General features: G+C 43.2%; 1 long non-coding RNA gene across 5 annotated transcripts in view; it reads right to left on the bottom strand.

Moving 5' to 3' along the window:
- Positions 1-1,590: 1,590 nt before the first annotated feature.
- The window catches only part of LOC136150043 (uncharacterized), a 39,509-nt gene continuing 21,053 nt past the window's right edge, over positions 1,591-20,046 (bottom strand). For 3 of the 5 annotated variants that reach the window (XR_010659738.1, XR_010659737.1, XR_010659740.1), the window contains one exon: positions 1,591-4,787. This is a non-coding gene — a long non-coding RNA (uncharacterized lncRNA). The remainder of the gene's footprint in view (positions 4,788-20,046) is intronic. The other 2 variants (XR_010659741.1, XR_010659739.1) reach the window with 2 other exon arrangements.

Below are 20,046 nucleotides of genomic sequence, written 5' to 3'. Positions count from 1 at the left end.
AAGAATAATGGAATGGGTTGCCGTTTCTTCCTTCAGGGGATGTTCCTGACCCAGGGATTGAACCCTCATCTCCGGTGTTTCCTGCATTGGCAGGCGGATTCTTTACCACTGCACCACCAGGGAAGCCCTATGAAAGTATCACAGGCAATGAGGATGGTCAGAGAGTGGGTCAGGTGTTCTTCTCCCAAGGAGAAGCATCTTTGTGCAGAAACACACCTCCACAGGTGCTGGGTTTTGAAAACAATACCATCTGTGCATAACCTGGAAGATCCGGACCTGGATAAAGAGTCAGGTGACTGGCCCTGTGTGAACTCCAGGGGAAATGGGGCCTGGGGGAAGGAGCCAGAGAGATAAGAAAGGAAGGCGACAGAGCCTGGAGCCCAACGAGACAAGGATACCAGAGCAGTTACTTATTATTCAGGAACAGCCCAGGGCTTCTGTGCCCAGAGATTCCTAATATCCATGTTATGTCCTTTACTGTGTGAATCTGAGAAAGAAACTTCCCCAACGTCCCAGCACTTTCCTGCGTTGTACCTCATGCATGCCTTGATGCTGTGGCACTCTCGGGGAGTGAAGGAGTTGGGGAGTGCCCAGTGAGGTGATGTGATCCCCAGATAGGTAATTCAGCTGAGAGAAGGGACAGAATATTCAGGACGATCAAGAACTCGGCAGAGACTGGAGCTTAGCACCTGCACCCAAGAATTCTTGAGGTGTTCAGAGAGATGCTGGAATGCACCTCTGGTCTCAAAATGGTAGCCCATGCTGCTGCCCACCCCACCCCCAAATCCACAGAAATCATGTAGATGGTATAAAAACAGACATGCTGTGTGTATGGGGGTAGGGAGTCTATGGGAACTCTCAGTGCTTTCTGCCCAATTTTGTGGACCTAAAACTGCTCTGACACATAAATTCCAACTGAGATGTTTAAAAGAAGAATAAATACAACATAAAAATAAGCATGTGCATACATAGCCTGTAATGCAGGAGCCTCAGGAGACACAGATTCGATCCCTGGATCAGGAAGTTTCCCTGAAGGAATGCATGGGAACCCACTCCATGTTCTTGCCTGGAGAATCCTCATGGACAGAGGAGCCTGGCAGGCTATGATCCATAGCATCGCAAAGAGTCAGACGTGACTGAAGCAACTTAACACACTTGTATGCACTGTGTTGTGCATAGCCACACTTGAAAACTGGGGAGGGACTTGTTAGAAACCTGGAGACTGAGAAGATTTTATACAAGAAGGAAAGATGTAGAAGGGATCTTCATTTCCAAGGTAAAGAGGGAACTGCCAGCTTCTGGTAAATAGGAAGGAACACGGAGGAGAAATTGTAACACAAGAGGAAAACAGTTGGCAACAGCGGAGGCAGGTCAGGGAACTCCATGCTCCCAATGCAGGGGGCCTGGGTTCTATCCCTGGTTAGGCAACTAGATCCCACATGCTACAACTAAAATATATATATATACACACACACACACACACACACACACACACACACACACACTGCATGCTGCAAATAAGACCCAGCACAGTCAAATACATTTAAAAAAAAACTTTTTAATAAATTTAAAAATAGAGGAATAGGACATGGACTGTCTCTAGTTGGTGCACTGAATGTGGGGACTTGGGGGCAGAGAGTAGTCCTCAGGGAAGCTGGCTGTAACTTGGAAGGATGGGGACCACTCACCTCCAAAGCACCAGCCACTGAGGTACCCTGTCCAGGGGCATGACCCATCCCACCATCCTCAGTGCTCATAAGAAAGAGCCAACTTCCTACTAAACCCCATGTGAGGTGCACAACAGTCTAAGAGGAGATCTCAACTCTGAAGACGGGTGCAGAGTCGAGAATCACCATACATGAGAAAGGACTTGAACCAATTTTAATTCACTCTTGAACCAACTTTAATTCAGCCCAAGGATGAAAGAACCTTGGGCTAAGGATTCTCAGGAACTTCTAAGAAGCAGCTATGGCTTCTAGAACCAACCTGCACTGCCCTTGGCAGAAGCAGACCCTAGGCTGGAAGTCCTTCAGACTATTGAGATGGGTGTTCTGGGTGATGCAAGGAGGAATGGATGGGGAAGTGGGAGGAAGTAATGAAATCAGCACTGGATGATGCGGGTCCAGAGAGCCAGGCTTGGTTCTCCGGACACTTCATACCCACATGTCCCAGAATCTCTTCTCAGCTCTGGCAGAGCTCCCTAAATGAATCCTTCTCATTTTCAGAACATTCTTGACATAACGTTAGCATCTTCAGGTGCCTTCAAATGTGAAATGGAATGCTGGAGGTGAGTAGACCACAGCGGGGGAGATAATGGATCACTTTCTAAATATCAGTTTCTATTAGCTGCAAGCTGAAGTCTATATTGCAAATGGGGTTTGTGCTTGAGGAGAGAGCAACAACGTGGTTAAAGTCCAGCCACTGACTGAGGACTGCAAACAACCACCAGCCTCTCTTGGAGCGAGGCATCAGCGTCACCGCCTGGGGTTGGCTTCACTGGCCAGCCGGCCCATCGGCACTGTTCTGCCTCAGCAGCTTCCAACTCAAGAACCGTGGCCTATTGCAAAGGACTGTTGAACCTGTATACATTCCAGGGATTGTCTGCAACCTCGATAAACTGTATGCTTATGTGTCAATGCACAATCATGTCTCTAGCAGATACAGATGGTTCCAAGTTCCTGAATTCAAGGCAGCTTTTCTTAACATTAAGTGTTTGTTCAATCAAGAATTACTACAAGGACTTCTCTGGCGGTCTAGTGGTTAAAGACACCATGCTTCCACTGCAGGGTTCAATCCTGATTGGGAAATTAAGATCCCACATGCCACACAATGCAGCGGAAAAATAGGAAAAATAAAATTACTGCAAATATTGCTGTTAACATGTGAGTCCATAACATTTTTTAACAAAACAAAGGGGTCCCTGTATCCCAAAAGATGGCATCCAGGGCTCTCCCCAAGAGGTCCCCCTGTGCCTAAGATCAATTTGTTTTGGAGGAATCAAGAGGAATTAGATAGTCTTGGGGATTAGATATGCTTGGTTATGAACAGACATGAGAGGTAGGCTGGGTATAATGGGCAGGGAGAATAGGGGAGGCATAACTTAGACATGGCACAAGGGTGTATAGTGGTTGGGCCTGGTGGACAGGTGGGTAGGAGCAGCTGTGGGTCAGAGTGAACGTGGGTAGGTGTGAATGGGTGTGGGTGAGTGTGAGTGCATATAAATGAATATGAATGGGCTTGAGTGGGCAGAGACAATGATGCTCCCCCAATCGTCCAGCCACCCCTCACACCTCCCAGCCACTTCTTGCAGTGAGGCAGGACCTTTGTGACTACTCCATAGACTATGGGAGGAAGCGACTTGGGCCCCTTCTGGGCAAAAGCATGGAAGAGCCAATCTGCGACCCTCTAGGTGAAAATCCCATGGGTGGAGGAGCCTGGTAGGCTGCAGTCCATAGGGTCGCTAAGAATCAGACATGACTCAGCGACTTCACTTTTCACTTTCATGCATTGGAGAAGGAAATGGCAACCCACTCCAGTGTCCTTGCCTGGAGAATCCCAAGGACGGGGAAGCCTGGTGGGCTGCCGTCGATGGGGTCGCGCGGAGTCGGACACGACTGAAGTGACTTAGCAGCAGCAGCAGGTGTCTCTTCAGGTGCTGCAGTGACCACAGCATTCCAGATAGTGGGACTTCATCACTTTGTGTCCCTGAGGGACCGTGTGTTTTCAGCCCTGCCCCCTGCTTACCAAAGCTGGATATGTTGCATCAATAAGAAATAAGCTGTAGTTGTATTAAATGACTGAGATTTCAGAGTTAATTTTCCTGCAACATGACCTAACCTGTCCTGGCTAATGCAGTAGTTAGGGGAGGATGGGTGCCTGAGTGGAGAGTACACGCCGTGATACATGAGTACAGGGAAGATTTCATTCATTCAATCCATTTATCCAACAGGTTTTTATGAGGAACTTACTAGGGATTCATCGGGCATTCCTGGTAACTCCGTGGTAAAGAATCTGCCTGCCAACCCACCTGCCAATGCAGGAGACACAGGTTCGATATCTGAGTCAGGAAGATCCCTTGAAGAAGGAAATGGCAGCCCATTCTAGTATTCTTGTCTGGAGAATTCTATGGACAGAGGAGGCGGCCGGGCTTAGTCCATGGGGTAGCAAAAGAGTTGGACATGACTGAGTGACTAAACAGCTAGGGGTTCATTAGTGGACAAAATGATCAAAATACTGGTCTTAGGAGGAGTTTCCATTCTAGTGGAGGAAGAGAAAACAATAAACAAAATTAAATAAATAGTATACTGGAAGAGGATCCATGGAATGGGGGAAAAAAAATAAGTATCTGAACTGTAACCTTGACTAACAACAGTCGTATGGTTAGACTGCCCTTAACAGAAAATGGGCAGAAGGGGCTCCAGGAACCAAGTCTGGGCAAAGGTCACGACCTCTCTCCTGGCCTGGCCTAGAGATCCTTTTTCCCTGAATGAAACCCTGAGAGAAAGGAAGAGGGGGGCTTCAAGGCCCTCAGTGAATGCTACAGCTCTGGCTTTCGAGAACAAGTCCATTTCATGGACAAATGAGGGGGCCATCCAGGCCACATAGAGTTTTAACTGAGTGGAAGGAGGGAGGTTTTCTGTCCAAATGTGTCTGATGTGAATTTGTCTCGTACCTGAGACAGCAAGGTGGGCAATGAACGTGTGCTGAGTTTGAACTGTGCCATATTTTATCTGTTTACTTTCTTCCCATTCCTGAGCTTGGGTCTCAAGGTCTCCAGATTTTAATACCTGGAAAGGGGAGAAAAGTATGTTAGTCGCTCAGTCGTGTCCGACTCTTTGCGACCCCATGGACTGTAGCCCACCAGGCTCCTCTGTCCATGGGATTTTCCAGGCAAGAATACTGGAGTGGGTTGCCATTCCCTTCTCCAGGGAATCTTCCCAACCCAGGGGTCGAAGCCCGGTCTCCCGAATTGTGGGCAGATCCTTTACCGCCTGAGCCACCAAGGAAATGGGACGGGGAAGTGGTGTGAATCTGTTATTGCTTCCGTCTTCTGCAGCCTAAGAGCATAGACTGGCAACCACTGTTTCCAAACTTTCCTTTACTCTCTCCAGGATAAAGATCTCCCAATTTGGAAATTACAAGCAGCATCCCCTCCCCTCCCCCCCTCACCTCCTAGAACTATAGGCAATAAATAAGAAGAGTGTTGCTGAACCTGGCTTAGTGGGAGAGCAGGAAGGTGTTTGCAGAAGGATTTTTGAGACCACGTGTTGCCGACAGCACCAGACAGACTGTCTCAGACCCCTGGGAGGAAGATGCAGCCCAAGGCCATCACTTGAAATTAAGTACAGTTCATTAAAACACAATATTTAGGTATAATAATTCTGGAGGAGCAGCTTTGAATAATTGAAGGTGCATTTAATTTACTGTATTGCTCTGTTGTGAATACTAAGAGCAAGACAATAGCAATTTTTAAAGTTGAGTAAATAATGATTAATAAATTTTCAACATGGAAGTTCCTTGCTACTAGGCTTAATTCTCCATACACAGGACTTAGCCCATGCACCCAGATGTTTGGTGACTATGTGTATTTTAATTCCTCCATGCGCCCCATGGTTTCATATACCTCCTGTGCATCAGTTTCCAGCCATGAACCACAGACTCTGATCCCTACCTTCCTTTCAAGATAGATTCTGTAAGCTCATAGAATCCATATTTATTTCCAGTTAACTTTTTAAGTATCAACTTCATAGTAAAAATATTGATAATTTTGTCAATAGTATCAAACTATACAGATCCTTCTTTTCTGTTTCATTCTATTTTTACTCCCATGTGTTTCTGATCCACAACGTGGAGTGGGGACCACTCAACCAGGAGCTCAGGTGCAGCTCTGAGAAGGGGCAGGGGTATGCAGCATCCTTGTCTTGTTCCTGACTTATTAGGAATCTCAGAAACATTTATTGTCTTACTTTGTAGGTCTCTTGTAAATATCCTTTTTCTAATAAAGCAAGTTTTCTACTGTATCTAGTTTGAAGAGATTATTTTTAATAGGGAATGAAGTTGTTTTTGACATTTTTTTTTTTGGATTGGAGTGTGGGGCTTCCCTGATAGCTCAGTTGGTAAAGAACCCGCCTGCGATGCGGGAGACCTGGGTTTGATCCCTGGGTTGGGAAGATCCCCTGGAGAAGGGAAAGGCTGCCCACTCCTGTATTCTGGCCTGGAGAATTCCATGGACTGTATAGTCCCTGGTGTCTCAAAGACTTGGACACGACTGAGTGACTTTCAATTCAATTCAATTCAATAGCTGATTAACAATGTTGGGAGAGTTTCAGGTGGACAGCAGAGAGACTCAGCCATACACAAACATGTATCCATTCTCCCCCAAACTTCCCTCCCTTCTAGGCTGCCGCCTAACATTGGGCAGAGTTCCCTGTGCTACACAGTAAGTAGGTCCTTGTTGGTTATCCGTTTTAAATATAGCAGTGTGTACTTGTAGATCCCAAACTCTATTTTGTATTTGTGTTTCATCTAGCTTCTTGGACTAAAAGATTAATTTGACTTTAAGCGCTTTCACTTTTATAAAAGCCATCTATATGGTTACACATTTTCCTCAGAACACTTTTTTTTTCTATAACTCACTAATTTTGTTACACAATATTATTTTTCTCAATATATAATGAGATTTTAATTTCCATTCTGATTTCTTCTTTAACCTGAGTAATTCAAAATGCACATGTGGTTTTCTAAAGCTTTTATATATATATATATATATATATATATATATATATATATATATGATTGCTTGATCATCTTTTTAATTCTACTGGATTTTGCATATGGAAGTGGCCTGTTTAAATCAGCCTGTATGAAAAATGGCCTGCTTCTGCCTTTCAGAGTTTATTGAAATTTCCTTTGTGGCCCTACTTGGATTGATTTTTAATCTAAAATATAATCACAAGTAATATAGTTCAAAAGAAAACTATATTGTGCTAGGCACAAAACTAACAAAATCAAAACTTTCACTTTCTGATCAAGTTTCCTATTTTCTTAATTTTTTTAATCTATTTGCTATGTCAATTTATGAGTAAAGTATCCAATTTTGTCCATTTTTTCCTAGCATTCACATTTTAGTTTTATATATGATTGTGGCTTTGTATATTTCTCCTTGTGTTTCTATCTGGTTTTGCTTTAATATTTCAAATCTATGTTGCTGTCATGTGATCATACTTTGATGGATTATTCCTTTTATCTATAAATAGAGCTTTAATTTGCCCCTTATAATGCTTTTTACCTTAAATTCCATTCTTCCTGATATTAATATCACTATTCCAGATTTGTTTGCTAATATTTTTGCCTATTTTCAACATTCCTTCATCACTTTGTTAACAATTTCTCATGCAAATAATATATATCTGGATTTTATTTCTTTTCCTCATTCTGTGAGTCTCTGTCTCTTAATAAGACAATTTAACACATTGTTGTGGCTACTTAGACTTACTCATGTCAAATAATTTTGTGTTTTCCACACTTTCTTCTTGTTTTTATTTTTTCCTTTCTTTGGCTGAACTGACAAAATCTGCTTTGTTTCACTTTCCTTCCAGGTTTAGAATTTACATATTTTATTTATTCTCTCACTGGTATTCTCAGCTTTTCCTCACAAGTATTTAACTTACATTTTTTAAACGATAACAATAATAAAGGGAATGAGAGGAGACTTTGGGAGGTGATTGATATGTTTATGGCCTAAATACTAGTGATGATTTCATGGGTGTATTCCTCGTCCACAGACTCATTGAGTTGTGTGTATTAAATGTGTATAAATATGGCAGCTTTTACACATCAACCATACCTCAGTAGAGTTTTTTTTTTTTAAACTTACATTTTTCTAATACTAGTCATTAGCATCATGTAAAAGAAGAAAACAGGGAAAATGATTCTTGACCTTGGTCTTGGCAATGATTTCATGCATAAGATACCAAAAGCACAGGCAACAAAACTAAAATAAACAAGCTAAAAGCTAAAATAAACAAACTCCAGGGCTTCTGCACTGCAAAGGAAACAATCAATAAATTGAAAAGGCAACCTACAGAATGGGAGAAGTATTTGTAAATTATATATTCAATGGGCTTCCGTGGTAGCTCAGACAGTAAAGAATCCACCTGCATTGTGAGAGACCTGGGTTCCATCCCTGGGTCAGGAAGATCCCCTGCAGGAGGGCATGGGAACCTACTCCAGTATTCTTGCCTGGAGAATCCCCATGGACAGAGGAGCCTGGTGGGTTATAGTGCTTGGGAGCGCAAAGAGTTGGACTCGACAGAGCAACTAAGCACTGCACAGCACATATATCCAATAAGAGGTTAACATCCAACATAAATACAGAGCTCATACAACTCAATAGCAAAAAAAGAAAAAATCCAATTTTATAATGAGCAGAGTACTGCAGTAGATATTTTTCCAAAGAAGACATGCAAATGGCCAATAAGTATATGAAAATGTGCTCAGCATCGCTAATCATCAGGGAAATGCAAATCAATACCATGCAATATCACCTCACACCTGTTAGAATGGCTATTAACAAAAGGAAAAGAGACAGAAAGTGTTGATGAGGATGTAGAGAAAAGGGAACCTTTGCACACAGTTGGTAGAAACATAAATTGGTGCAGCCACTATGGGAAACAGTACGTCGGTTCCTCAAAAATTTTTAAATAGAACTACCATCTGATCTAGCAAACCTATTCCTGAGCAAATACCCTAAGGAAATGAAAACAGTATCTTGATACAATATCTACACACCCATGTTCAATGCAACATTATTCATAAATAGCCAAGATATGGAAATAATGTAAATGCTCTTTGGCAGATGAATGGATAAAGAAAAGTGATCTCCTTGGACTGCAAGGAGATCAAATTAGTCAACCCTAAAAGAAATCAGTCCTGGATATTCATTGGAAGGACTGATGCTAAAGCTGAAACTAATATTTTCGCTACCTGATGTGAAGAAGTGACTCCTTGGAAAAGACTCTGATGCCGGGAAAGATTGAAGGCAGCAGAAAAGGGGACGACAGAGGATGAGATAGTTGGATGGCATCACTGACTCGATGAATATGAGTTTGAGTAAATTCCGGGAGTTGGTGATGGACAGGGAAACTGGTGTGCTACAGTCCATGGGGTCGCAATGAGTTGGACACAACTGAGCAACTGAACTGAACTGAACTGATACACACACACACACACACACACACACACACACACACACACACTGGAATATTACTCAGCTGTTAAAGAGAAAGAAAATCTTGCTTTCCACAACAACATAAATGGAACTCAAGGGCATTCTAAGTGAAATAAGCGAGACAGGGAAAGACAAACACTGTATGGTTTTACTTATATGTGGAATTTTTTAAAAAGCCAATTTTATGGAAAGTGAGAGTAGAATAGTGGTTGCAGGGACTGGAGGAGGGGAAAAATGAGATGTTGATCAAAGGGTACAAACTTTCAGTTTTTAGAGTAAGTTCAGAGTAGCTAATGTACAGCATGGTGACTATAGTTAATAATACGGTATCCTATACTTGAAAGTTGCTGAGAATAAACTTTCAGCATTTTCAGGACTTTCCTGGTGATCCAATGGTTAGGAATCTGCCTTCCAACGCAGGGGACACAGGTTCACTCCCTAGTCGGGGAACTAAAATCCCACATGCCACAGGGAAGTTCCTACATGCCATAACTGAGACCTGGCACAGCCAAATGAATTTTTGTTTTTAAATCTTAGGCATTCTCAACAAAAACACTAAAAGAGTTAACTATATCAGAAGCTAGGTTGCAGGTTGGGGCTACCCCATATTCATTGTCCACCATATTGAACTGGTTACCTAGTTGATTTCTCAAGTTTCTTTATTCTCAGATTGCCAGAACATGTCAACAGAGGCTGTTATCTTGGGGGAGGATCATGAAGCAGAGAACAGATAGCACTGCAGCATTCATACATTTGTCTCTGTAAGCAAACAGGGACGTTTTGGCGGCCAAATATTTTGACAAAAGCTTTGCAACTTCTTTCTTGTAATCTCCCTAAGGAATAGTTTCTCTTAATACCAGAGAGTCTGTGAATAGTGGCTGGCCTAAATATATGAATATTTTATGCGTGCTAAGTTGCTTTAGTCACGTCCGACTCTGTGCGACCCTATGGACCAAGAGGAGCCCGCAGCTCCTCTGTCCATGGGATTCTCCAGGCAAAAATACTAGAGTGGGTTGCCATTTCCTTCTCCAAGGGATCTTCCTGACCCAGGGATCAAGCTCACATCTCTTAAGTCTCCTGCATTGGCAGAAAGGTTCTTTACCTGCAGTGCCACCCCATATTATGAATCATATTTTCCTAATTCTTCTCATGCCCAATAACTTTTTACTAGATACACAATTTTGTCAATTTTACCTGGTTGAGTGCTGGGTATTTGTATATTCCTGTAAATATTCTTGAGCTGTGTTCTAGGAGGCAGCTGTGCTCTAAGTTATTTGCAAACAAACATTTAATCCTTTCAGGTTTTGCTTCTCAGATTTGTCAGGCAGGACCAGAGCAGAGCTCACTCTTCCCTCCTGCTGGGGCTGGAGCCTTCCTTGGGTTCCACTCACCCCCTTGTGAATCTGGCTTGTGGGAAGAGGCGTTCTTCTCAGCCCTGTGTGAGCACCAGGCTCTGTTACTTCTGACCCTTTGGATGGTGCTTTCCCTGGTGCCAAGTAGTTTCCCCACAGCAGGCTCTGGTCAGTTCTCAACTGAATACGTCAGTGGGACCCTGGAGACCTCCAGAGTTCTCTATGCAGCTCTCTTCCTCTCCACGTCTCCCGGTCTCTCAGGACCAGCTTCCCAGCTCAGGAAATCTGTTGGGATCTTGGCTTCCCTCCCTATGCTGAAGCCTGGAAACAATCAATATGTGTGTGCTGCTGTGTTCTTAGTCGCTCAGTCGTATCTGAGTCTTTGCGACGCCATGGACTGTAGCCTGCCAGGCTCCTCTGTCCATGGGATTCTTCATGCAAGAATACTGAAGTGGATTGCCATTTCCTCCTCCAGGGGATCTTCCCAACCCAGGGATCCAATCCGGGTCTCCCATATTGCAGGCAGATTCCTCACTATTTGAGCTACCTGGAATTAAAAGTGAGGAAAGATGGGAGGGCCTTGGATGTCCCAGGTAGCATTAGTGGTAAAAGAGTCCGCCTGCCAATGCAGGAGATGTAAGAGATGCCAATTCAATCCCTGGGTCGGGAAGATCCCCTGGAGGAGGGCATGCAACCCACTCCAGTATTCTCACCTGGAAAATCCCATGGACAGAGGAGCCTGGTGGACTACAGTCTCCATGGGGTCACAAAGAGTTGAACATGACTGAAGCAACTTAGCACACACACAGGGAGAGTTCCAGATACCAGCACACAAGACATATAGTCAGAGTCCTGATATTAAAAAAAAAAAAAAAAAGGCTTAATAAGGAGCTTAAACTTCATTCTGGAGGAAATGAGAAACCATCAAAGCAAACAAAAAGATGTGAGTAACAGTAGGCATCATCAAATCTACCTACTAATAATAGCATTAGCATTACCTACTAATAATGTTAGCTAATGTCATTGGGTGTTTATTATCAGTCAGAGCCTTTTCTACATCCTTCCCACATACCATTCTGTAAATTCACACAACAACCTTACCAAGTAGTTCCTGTTATCTTTATTTCACTTACAAGGAAAATGAGACACAGAGAGTTTAAGAAGTGTGCCATAAGCAATTCAGAACCCATGTCCCCCGACATACCATCACTCTGGCTGCAGTATACGGACTGCTTGGATCATGAACAGAAATAGGACCATCAGGGGGAAGAGATGATGCCTGAACCAAGGCAGTGGAATGGGATTGGAGAAAAGGAGATCTCTGAAGGAACAATAAGACTCAGTCCAATCAACAACTAACAATACAAGCTGCTTTTTGTAGGATGAGTGAGAAAAGGAATTGGCAATAAAGATTCTCAAGATGGTGCCATTCACTGATACAGGGAACATGGAGGATGAAAGGAGAAGGGGATTTCATTTGGGTGTTCCAAGTTTGCATTCCTGTGGCTGGGTTTACATTCTTGGGTCATGTAGAAGGTGGTGTCTGGGAGATAAACAGATCTGGAGCTCAGAAGAAGAATCCAGGTGGGACAGAATATCATCTATGTCTAGGCATTAGTAGCTGGCATGGGATAGGTCACCTCGCAGGAAGTGGTAGACAAGATGACTGGCTTGGTCTGAGATGCCTACTAGGGACAGGGCTGTAGAATCAGGATTAGAGTTTGAGCCAGGAACATCATCTCTTTTTCTTTATTCCTAACCAAAGAAATGAACCATAAGAACAACTTCCATGGTGTACCTGGTGACAGCCCATCACACTCCAAGGCTGACTGTACACCACATCACACAAGAGGCAGCAGGGTGTGATGAAAAAAGCCAGAATTCAGGGGTTTCCAAGGTGGCTCAGCAGTTAAGACTCTGCCTTCAGACGGGGGGAAGGGATAGTTAGAGAGTTTGAGATGGACATGTTCACACGCTATAGTTAACATGGATAGCCAACAAGGACCTACTATAGAGCACAGGAAACTCTGCTCAGTGTTCTGTGACAGGCTGGGTGGGAAGGGGGTTTGGAGGAGATAGGATACGTGTATGTGTACGGTTGAGTCCCTTCACTGTTCACCTGAAGCTATCACAACACTGATAGTCAGCTATACCCCAATACAAAAATAAAAAGCTTACAACAAAAAAAAAAGAATCTGCCTTCCAATGCAGGGGACACAGTTTCAATCCCTATTCAGGGAACTAAGCTCCCTCATGCCATAGGGTAACTGAGCCCACACACCACAGCTACTGAGCTCACAGGCCACAACAAAAGAGCCTGGGTGTTGCAACAAAGACACAGCGCAGCCAGAAAAAGCAGTCAGATTTCAGAGTCAGACAGACCCAACCTTGAATCATGGCTCTACCATCTATTAATTGTGTGACCTTAGATAGCTCATTTTGTATCTCTAAGGCTCCATTTTCTTTTTTTAAAAATGCAGATAACAATGCCTAACTCATAGAGTGGTCCTTCACTAATAGCTCAGTTGGTAAAGAATCCACCTGCAAAGCCAGAGACCCTGGTTCGATTCCTGGGTCAGGAAGATCCTCCAGAGAAGTGATAGGCTACCCACTCCAGATTCTTGGGCCTCCTTTATGGTTCAGCTGGTGAAGAATCCGCCTGCAAAGTGGGAGACCTGGGTTCAATCCCTGGGTTGGGAAGATCCCCTGGAGAAGGGAAAGGCTGCCCACTCCTGTATAGTCCATGGGGTGGCAAAGAGTCAGACATGACTGACCGACTTCCACTTTCAATACTTCAGCTCATAGAGTAGAAGTAAGGACTAAATGAACAAACGTATGGAAAGCACCAAGTAGAAATTGAGCAGACACTCAGAAAATTATAGATCAGCCATCTCTCCTCCAACCTCAGCAGCTTCCTTCTTCAGAGCACATTTGATGTCCTTTCAGTTTTAGAATATCTGCCAACTAGGTCCTTCCCAGCTCCTTCATTTGTGCTGAAAGAAAACATGAAAGCTACCCACATGGCAAAGAAATCATCCTTAGAGAAGTAATATATTTAGTGGGAAACATTTTAATCAGACAGTTCTGAGTTCCAGTACAGACTCTGACATTTGCTAACTACATGGTCCCAAGAAAATCATCTAACCAGTCTGAGCCTTAGTTTCCCCACCTGTAAATGGTGGTTATAACCTTACCTCACAGGACTGTTTGAAGGATTGAGTGAGATCCCAGATGCCAAAATACCCACCACGGGGTCTTACATACAGCATGTGTTCAATAACTGCTAGCGACTACCACGTGAACCAGCAATTCCACCCTGGCTATATACCCAAAAAAAACAAAACGCAAATTCGAAAAGATAACATGCACTCAAATGTTCATTGCAGTACTATTCACAATTGCCAAGATATGGAAGCAACCTAAATGCCTATGAATGGATGAAGATGGATGAATGGATAAAGATGTGGTGTGTGTACACACACACACACACACACACACACACACACACACACACAGAGTGGAATACTACTCAGACATTAAAAAGAATGAAATCTGCAGTAACATGGATAGACTTGGAACATATTAAGCTAAGTGAAATGAGTCAGACAGAGAAAGATAAATACTGTATGATGTTACTTATGTGTGGAATCTAAAAAATACAACAAACTAGTGAAAAGAACAAAAAGGAAGCAGACTCACAGATACAGAGAAAAAACTCGTAGTTACCAGTGGGGAGAGGGAGAGGGGAGGGCAAATACAGGGATAGAGAATTAAGAAGTGCAAACTATTAGGTATAAAATAAGCTACAAGGGTATATTGTACAACACAGGGAATATAACCAATATTTTATAACTATAAATGGAGTGAAAATGTTAGTAACTCAGTCGTGTCTGACTTCTAGGGTTCCCATGGACTGTAACCCACCAGTCTCCTCTGTCCATGGAATTCTCCAGGTAAGAATACTAGAGTGGTTAGCCATTCCCTTCTCTAGGGGATCTTCCCGACCCAGAGATCAAATCCAGGTCTCCCGAATTGCAGGCAGATTCTTCCATCTGAGCCACCAGGGAAGCCTCATAAATGGAGTATAACCTTTAAAAATTGTGAATCACTACACTGTAACTTATATAATGTTGTACCTCAGCTATACTTCAATTCTTAAAAAATAGAAAAAAAAATTTAGTTCCCATCAACAGCTTTATTTCTATTCTTTGTCCCCAGAAACAAAGTCAGAAGTTGCCCTTCCATCTGGAAGTCCAAGGCACTATCTCTTTTGAAACGAATGCTCACATTCTGTTTCCTGTGACCTTTATTTCTGAGAAAATTCTGCCTTCCTTCCAGACAGAGAGCTGCCTGGGGGACAGAGACTGTGTCTGACCCACCTCTGTCTTCCCCCAGACTGCCTGGTTCATATGAGGTACATAGTAAATGTGCACAGAATAAAAGGATGAATGAGTAACTAAATGAATGATACTGCCGTTACATCAGAAACTGTGAGTGAGAGAAAATTAATTTGCAGATGGAATTATTACATTGTGTACCCAATCTTGCAAAACAATGAGGCACAGCTTGTAGGAGTTTCAAACACTTTTTCAGAAATTTAATTGCCAGTTAATTTTCCTGCAAAACACAATAACCTCTATAAGCTAAAGGGAACAAGACACAGTTCTGAAAACCTCATTAGGCTCTGCCTGAAACTGCCGTGGCTTTTTCTGAGTTAGAAACTTGAAAATGCAAGCTGCCGTAATTGTCACCATCTTTGGCTGTGAGCAGGAGGCCTGTACCCTGATTCTTCCTCTCCTCGTATCCCACCGAGAGGACAAGGATCCCACCTGCGACTATAGAAGTGGGGGTGGCCTGAGCTGAGCCATCCTCAATCCTCTCACCATGTTCTCTTGTGATCAGAGCTCAGCCTGTGAGCAGGATGAGAACTCAGTCTATGCCCATGATCAGGGCAGTCTGGGGCCAAGATCCAAGCTCAGCCTCCATCCACAGTCACAGCTCTGGTCACACATCCAGACAGTTGCAGCTGAAATTAGAGGTGAACCGATAGGACAGACCTGACATCAATACCTGAGTTGTCTGCCACAGGACTCAATACCTAGCTGTTGAATTGACTTAAATAAATGCTAGATGATTCCTCAGAGTTATAAGAAGAGGTGACACACGGGGAGGAGATTGGAAGGAGGATGTCATTGGCCCTCCTGAAAAGAAGGACCCAGAACTCAGATGTACCAAAAGAGTTAAATCTTGCCCTGACCCATTTAAGCAAGTTCTTGCCCAAGGAGCTGGATTTGTTACCTCGGGCTGCACAGTCACCCAAGTAGAGATCACAGAGCCCCAGACAGCCCACCCGGAGACATATGCCCCCAGGCCAGACTCTGTCAGCTCCAGGAGCGGTCACCCGCTTGACCATCACAGCTAAGTGGGTCAGCATTTCCCGGCCACTCTGCTGATTAACAGTGTGCAAAGTGGCCATCTCTCTGGCAGTGGCTGGGGCACCCTGACTGGAGCCTGGGAGAGGCCGCTGCGCCAGCAATGAGCTCATTCCGTGAGCACCTGGGAGGCTCTGAGAGTGTTAAATTTCTCCATCACTCCTCTTTTTGGGTACTTGTGAATTCTCTGCATTGGTTTGCCCCCTGCTTGGTCTCCCCTCTCTGCCTCCTGGAGTGTCCCATCTGAAGGACGCCTTTGAAATGAGGGATGAGACATAATGAAGCTAGATATAAAATTAATCAAATATGACACAAGAATTGATGTGGAATGAAATCCCGCTGGCATATTATTCACCTCCTCGGGATGGAGTTTCTTTGTTTACTGTTTGCAGCATCTGTGAAGGACTTGGGCAAGGAGCAATCCCAGAGATTACTTTTCAGAATGAGGACTGGAGAGAGAAAAATCAGTGAAAAGGAGGGTGGATCCAATGTTTAAGTGCACTGGGACTGCTGTCGGTTGATTTTCCTTGTTCTGATCTAGTTGTAAAAAGTGTTCAAAGATAGCTTCAAAAAACTTTATTGCCATGTATTATAGCAGAAGTCATTCATTTCTTTGTTCATTCATTCAATGCTATTTCATTCAATGCTATTTACTGAGTATTGACTCTGTGCCTGACCCTGTGCAAGCCAACCAAAATAATAGTAGTTTTTGCATTAATAACAGTAGTGGTTGTTAGCTCACATTGAAGATTTATCATGCCCTAGCACTTTGTAAGCATCGTCTTATTTTATTTCACATGTCCTAGGAAATAGCTACTATTAGTGTCCGCACTTTACAAATGAGGAAACTGAGGCTGGAAGCCACTAAGCAACTTGCTCAGGGTTTAGCAAGTAGGCAGGGGTTACGTCCATGGCACAAGCAAGGTCATTCAGATCTTCCTCCCTATCACTTCAATTCTAAACAGAGTGAGTAAAAGACTCAGACATAAGCTGGGATCCATTTGTTCCCCAGGCAGAGCCTAGGCAAGACATTCCCATTCTTCTGCCTCTGGGGATGCAATGGTCCTTTTCTTATGCCAATAATACCCATGACCTCATACCAATAAATCTTCTGTGACTTAAGTTATTCAGAATTGGCTTCTGTGGCTTAAAGTCAAAGAACCCTAACCAGTTCAGGGCAGTAAACTCCCCATCAGACGTGTGGAGGCCATGTAGACATGTGTTAGGCTACAGAGAAGGGATTCACATATAAAATGGTATGTATGCTGTATTTCCCAAAGTTGGCTCAAATGATGTCTGCTGCCCCACATCCTCTTCTAGAATCTTGCCTCTTCTCCACTGAGGGATGGGATCAACATTCCCTCCTCTTGGTCCTAGTAGACACTTGGGACTGCCTCAGCCAATGGAGCATGATAGACGTAACATTATGTGACCTCCAAGGTTAGAACACAGGGTACCATGCAGGGTACCAAGTCCAGGAACTGAAAAACCAAGCCCACGTTCTCAGCTGACAACCCATTTGCTAAGAAATTTCAGGCCTTGACGGAAAGAAGCCCCTTCTAGGGAAGTATCCCATTTGGAAACTAGAAGAACAAGAAGGGAATCATAAATTCCTCTGAAGGGTGCATCCTATTTGTTATTCAGGAAAAGAGCATTTGTAACTAAGGAACATCAAACAAACCTTTATGGGCCAGAGAGAGACAGAGCAGGTGAAATAAACAGGGTATGCAAAAAAATGATAGCATCAGGAAGTTATCTAGAGAGAAACAAAATGTCCTGAGCCAGCTGAGAATTTCATTAAAGTGAGTCTCTGTTAAAAGTAACACTCTGTTCTTGTCACCGCTGCAATCAGGCCATCTCTTTCCTGAAAACGGAATGGTATTCACGCTGGGGACAAGGTCAGTCGAAACTCTCTCTGTCTCTGTCATGCGTGCGTGCGTGACCTCATCTCCGGCCCTCTGTGGTTGTATCTTTGTGTTGTGACTAAGAGTACAGACTCCTGAGTCAGGAGGGCTGGCCTCAAATCCTGTGTGGCTTTGGGAAAGTTACTCAACCTCTCTAGGCCTCAGTTTTCTCATCTGAAAAAAAAATCATAATAGCATCTATCTAGTGGATTTAATGAAATATTAGCACAGGGGCTTCCCTGGTGGCCTCGTGGTTGAGAATCAGCCTGCCAGTGCTGGGGACACTGGTTAGATCCCTGGTCCAGGAAGATCCCACATGCTGCGGGGCAACTAAGCCCACGTGCCACAACTACTGAAGCCCATGCCCTAGAGCCCGTGCTCCGCCACAAGAGAATCCACTGCAGTGAGAAGCCCATGCACTGCAGCAAAGAGTAGCCCCTGTTCGCTGCAGCTAGAGAACATCCGAGTGTAGTAATGAAGACCCATTACAGGCAAAAATAAATAAATAAATTCAATAAATAAATAATTCTTTAAAAGAAACATTAGCACAGTCCTTGACACTAAGGTATTTCAGTTTATTATCTTTATCACTATTTACCGCATGATTTCCCAGGTCTGTAGGATGCTTGGTTGTTAGGGCCTCACATTGCTGTATCCGTCTGACTGCTTTTACTTCGTTCCCCACCTCACTGACACCCAACACTTCCTGTTTGATCAGTATCTGAAACGTGACCCTTCCCTCTTTCCTGGATGAAGAGAGTTGGGAACTACTGAAGTGTCATAGAAGGGATAGGAAAACTATGAGCCAGCTGGTTTATGGTCCGGTGATTAACTTCAGCTTCTGTAATTAACAACTTCAAAATCTGGATGGCTTCATGATAAGATGCTCAATATCACTAATTATTAGAGAAATGCAAATCAAAACTACAATGAGGTATCACCTCACACCAGTCAGAACGGACATCATTAAAAAGTCTACAAACAGCAAATGCAGGAGAGGGTGTGGAGAAAAGGGAACCCTCCTACACTGCTGACGGGAATGTAAATTGGTGAAGCCACAATGGAGAACAATATGGAGATTCCATAAAAAACTAAACACAGGGCTACCATATGATACATAAACCCATTCCTCAGCATGTGTCCACAGAAATCTCTAATTCAAAACCATACATGCACCCCAGTGTTCATAGCAACACTGTTTACAATAGCCAAGATCTGGAAGCAACCTAAATGTCTGACAGATGAACGCATAAAGAAGACATGGTTCATATATATGTATGGATATATACATAATGAAATATTAGTCATAAAAAAGAATGAAATAATGCCCTTTGCAGAAATATGAATAGGCCTAGACATAATCATACTAAGTGAAATAAGTCAAACAGAAAAAGAGAAACATATGATATCATTCATATGAGGAATCTAAAAAATGATACAAATGAACTTATTTATGAAACAGAAACAGACTCACAAACATAGAGAACAAACTTATGGTTACCAAAGGGGAAGAAGTGGGGAGAGAGAAAGCAGGAGTTTGAGGTTAGCAGATACGCAGTATTATATATAAAATAGATAGACAGCAAAGTCCTCCTGTATAGCACAGGGAACTCTATACAATATCTCATAATAACCTACATGGAAAAGAATCTGAAAAAGCACATATATACACATATATATATATACACACACACATATTATGTGTTATATATATCCACATAAGAATGCTTGTATATACATATATATATATCTGAATCACTTCTCTGTACACCAGAAACTAACACAACACTGTAAAACTATACTTGAATAAAATTGTTTAAAAATCTCAGTGACTTAACAAAATGCAGTTTGGTTTCTTGTTCGTGTCACAGCCAAAGCAAACTAGGAAGTTGCCCCTGGGTCTCTCCTCCTAGCGGGGACTCAGGGATCCAGGCTCTTTCCCTCTTACAAAATCACCCTTTTGGGTATACACTGTAGGGTTATGTGGGATACATTTAAACCAGGCCTAGAAATAGCTTACGTCAATTCTGCTCACATCCCATTGGTTATAACTCATTGTGTGATAAACAATAACGGTGGTTTTGCCACGAAGAGTAAATTCTGATTTCACAGAGATATGTGACTGTTAA

The sequence above is a fragment of the Muntiacus reevesi genome, chromosome 18 (assembly GCF_963930625.1).
Source record: "Muntiacus reevesi chromosome 18, mMunRee1.1, whole genome shotgun sequence".
NCBI classification, from domain to species: domain Eukaryota; kingdom Metazoa; phylum Chordata; class Mammalia; order Artiodactyla; family Cervidae; genus Muntiacus; species Muntiacus reevesi.
The sequence above is the reverse complement of the archived record's forward strand: the minus strand, read 5'-3'. Positions and strand labels throughout refer to the sequence as shown.